General features: G+C 39.2%; 1 long non-coding RNA gene across 1 annotated transcript; it reads right to left on the reverse strand.

Moving 5' to 3' along the window:
- Positions 1 to 2,304: 2,304 nt before the first annotated feature.
- LOC109942173 (uncharacterized) lies at positions 2,305 to 2,577 on the reverse strand. The gene is made up of 2 exons (XR_002264780.1): positions 2,543 to 2,577; positions 2,305 to 2,433 (listed from the first exon to the last, which is right to left on the reverse strand). It is a non-coding gene; the product is annotated as an uncharacterized lncRNA (long non-coding RNA).
- Positions 2,578 to 3,943: the final 1,366 nt, after the last annotated feature.

Below are 3,943 nucleotides of genomic sequence, written 5' to 3' on the forward strand. Positions count from 1 at the left end.
TTTTTGTTTCTGTGCATTGCCTGTGCGAGCCGTGCTAAATGACCCACGACCCGACCCGAACCGAACCCGACCCAACCCGATGTTTGAACAGGTCTATTCCAAAGGCATCTGGCTAAACTTTCCTTTTTCTGAAATCTTGTAGGATTTGAAGTGTTAAGGCATTTCAGTCGTACCTTTTTCATATTCCTGTGTTTTGTAAAACCTTTGTTCCAAAGGGAGCCTAAAGCCCTAAACAATGGATATTATCATGGTTCAAGCATGTCCCAATAATAACAAATTTCTGTTCTGCAGAATTAATCTCGACCAGCTCAAAAAACCAATCAATTAACAATGTCCAGATAGAGCATCACGTGCACACAGAAGTAGAAAACAGCGCCCAGCTATTTCATATTTTTAAGAGAGAATTGTGCAGCATAAGTGAATAGCCCACACATATACATCACCAAAATTATCATAACCCAAGCATTTTGCCTATTATTTGTAGAAAACAGGGAGAATTAAATTCTAGTTTTTAGAGTCAATGCCCTACCCACATGCCAGCAGAAAGATGTTGCATGTATTCTTCTAGGTAGGGGTGGATAACGAGCCAGCTCGGCTCGGCTCGTTAAGGTAACGAGCCACAGAGTCAGCTCGGCTCGGCTCGTTTACGAGCTCGAGCTGGCTCGTTTAGCTCGCGAGCCAGAGCAGAAAAAAATTAATATGTACATAATAATTATTTTTAGTTAATTTTAAACTAATTTAACAATAGAAATTAGTAATTATACTCATAGTTTCACAAACCACGTCAATGTAACACCAAATTAGCACAATTCATCACTCATTAATTCACAATTCACATACATGTTCATCAGTTTAACCCATAATTATATTTGCATAGACAAAATTAACACATAAACATAGTTCATTAATCATTAGTTTAATTCATAGGCCATAGACACCTCACATATATATAACATGTTCATCAATTATTCTGTAAATGGTATGTATATAGTTTCGTTTTGCTCGAAGATGGTAGCTCGTTTAGCTCGCGAGCTGGCTCGTTAACGAATCGAGCTGGCTCGTTAACGAACCGAGCTAGGATGTCAGCTCAGCTCGTGAAAAAATTCAAACGAGCCGATCCGAGCCGAGCCGAGCTGACCCTGAAACGAGCGAGCCAGCGAGCCACGAGCATTTTGTCCAGCCCTACTTCTAGGTCTTAAGTCATCACATAGACCCAGTTTTTCATATGCGATTTCAAAAGCAGACATATTTGACGAAAATAATCATCTCAGGTCATCCAGAAAAATGAGAAGTCCCATCATAACACGACTTGGGAAAAGATGCATGTCAAAAATAGAAATGGCACATGTACTAAAATCACAGAATAGCAAACATAGATATGTATGTACAAAATACATCATGCATTCATGTTAAACAAAACATTAATGGTAACATCAACATAAAAATAAGATCGTCGATCTTACAATTCAGACGTCTGGGTGTCTGCATCAGATTGTATACTGGATGATTTAGTAGCCAGTGAAGAGTTGCTTGCTGTATCCCCCACATTGTTCACTGAATCCACTACAATAGTCTCACTATGTCGCATTGTGTTGCTCGTCACATTGTTGTTTGAACGGTCAATTGGTTCTGAACTTCTGTCAACATCACAAACAGCTGAGCCAAATGTTTTTGTCTCTTTGACACCACTTGCGGCCACATTTTCACTGGCTTTCTCCAAAGATGAAGATAATCGGTCAGGTACAGATGTGGCTTGTGTAACATTAAGTGCAGACCGATTCAATTTCATGCAAAGGGCTGAAGTTTTCCCACAGGAATCATTATTTAGTTCACTACAATCCCAAGAACCATTAGCAGTTTTAGTATCCATGAGGGTTTCTTCACAAATATCACCTTTTAACACGATATGATCATTTTCTTTTGAAGGAACTAAAGCAGAATCAGGAATGCTATTATTTTGTAGAATTGATTCTGAGGTACATTTGCCTGATGGGTTATGCACAAATTGTGTGTCTAAAGAAGGTTCAGGGCTTTGAACTATTACAGGTCTATTAGATATTGTGACCACTGCATCTGCAGATTTATTAGAAAGGTTGCTTGTTGTCAACAAAGAGCCATTTAGAGTTCTACTCAGGCCTTCTATCACCATGTATAGATAATGCTGGCCACCCATCCATTCTAAGCTGTCGGGTGATCTTATCGCAATCCTTTTTTGTTTGGAAGAATATCAAGATACGACTCCCATCCATTAGATCAGACAAGAGCTTACTGAGTTTGTGGGAAAGAGGTGAAAATCAACTCACACCGTGTATAGATAATGCTGGCCACCCATCCATTCTAAGCTGCCGGGTGATCTTATCGCAGTCCTTTTTTGTTTGGAAGAATATCAAGATACGACTCCCATCCATTAGATCAGACAAGAGCTTACTGAGTCTGTGGGAAAGAGGTGAAAATCAACTCACACCGTGTCCATTTGTAATCGAAAGTAGCATAGTAAGTGAGCATAAAAGTTTTTAGACAAAAGACCATCAACCATACATACCTTGGATACTTCTCATGATCTTAAATAACTTTAAAGAAGTGATTAATAAGCAAGTACTATAGTTTCAAATGCTTACAAAATCCTTCTGTTCTGATATATATCTTCCAAGGCTCCAAGATGGCAATTTTTTAGAGGTTAAGGCCACTCATACCAAGAGAATGCATTTGTCAAATATGGCCCATGACTCGAGGCTGTTACATAATTGATAGTTAATAATTGAAGCATAGCAAGGCACTCATGACTATCAAATACTGACAGAATAATTCATCGAAGAGGTAAAAAGGGCACAAATACAACTCTTAAATAATCATGTCTGTTCTACCAAAGCTCTCAGGACTTTTGGATGGCAATGACCCTACACAGAATGACAATATTACACAGTTTGAGTACATAAAAAGCAGCATGACAAACAATGTAGTATACCAAGTTAAATTTTCTAACATTCGGTTTGTTTTGATAGCAAATAGTTTCCAGTCACATCCTTCAAAAACCATACAACTGGTGGCCCTGATTTTTGTTTCTGTAGAAGGAGCAGTGAGACAACAAAGTAGAATGCAATACAGTGATCTGATGAGCTTGTAAAACACTCCCTACCACATGATTGCCAGATAAAGTACTTGGATCTAGATAAAACAGTTACATCTACATTCTACAACCTGAACTTGAGTGACATTAGTTTATCTCATTAGTCAGCAGTAAAGTACTTGGATCTAGATAAAGTGCACACAAATGCTTACACAGTAGCAATGTAGCACCATTAAGACAAAAAGAGTACCTGAGTAATCAGGCCAAGCTGGCATGGGCTGAATCTAGGGAGGACCATGATCTAGTAATTATAGGATTGGACAGGTGTATAAGTACTTTCAGTCAATGCAGCAGAACAACAAGTAAAAATGTAGTAGAATGCAAAATCACAAGAGCTAAATCTAGTTCGGGTAATTCTAGGAATGTACTTGATAGTGAAGCCATCATCCTCGACGCGGGTCTTCACAAGGGAGTCTGTAACCCTCTTCTCGAGCTGTCAATGCAGCAGAACAAGTAAAAATGTAGTAGAATGCAAAATCACAAGAGCTAAATATAGTCCGGGTAATCCTAGGAATGTATGAAAGGGAAATGTGCCCTTGGGCCATTTCTAAGTATTTTGGGTGATTGAGTGTCAACACAAGTACTTTTGTGTTAATCTATGCAAAGTGGTGGACAAAGTGCAAATCATGTCAAAAGGTATGTTTCTAGACTTAGTACACTGTTTTAAGGACTAATGTATTGTGTCTAAGTGCTGGAAACAGGAAAGATTGAATTGGAGAAGAGATGGCTAAGTTCAGCCAAGGTCAGCGCAGTCTGGGTGCACCGGACTGTCCGGTGGTGCACCGGACAGTGTCCGGTGTGCCAGACTGGCTCTGG

This window comes from Zea mays, chromosome 9 (assembly GCF_902167145.1).
Source record: "Zea mays cultivar B73 chromosome 9, Zm-B73-REFERENCE-NAM-5.0, whole genome shotgun sequence".
Lineage (NCBI taxonomy): Eukaryota > Viridiplantae > Streptophyta > Magnoliopsida > Poales > Poaceae > Zea > Zea mays.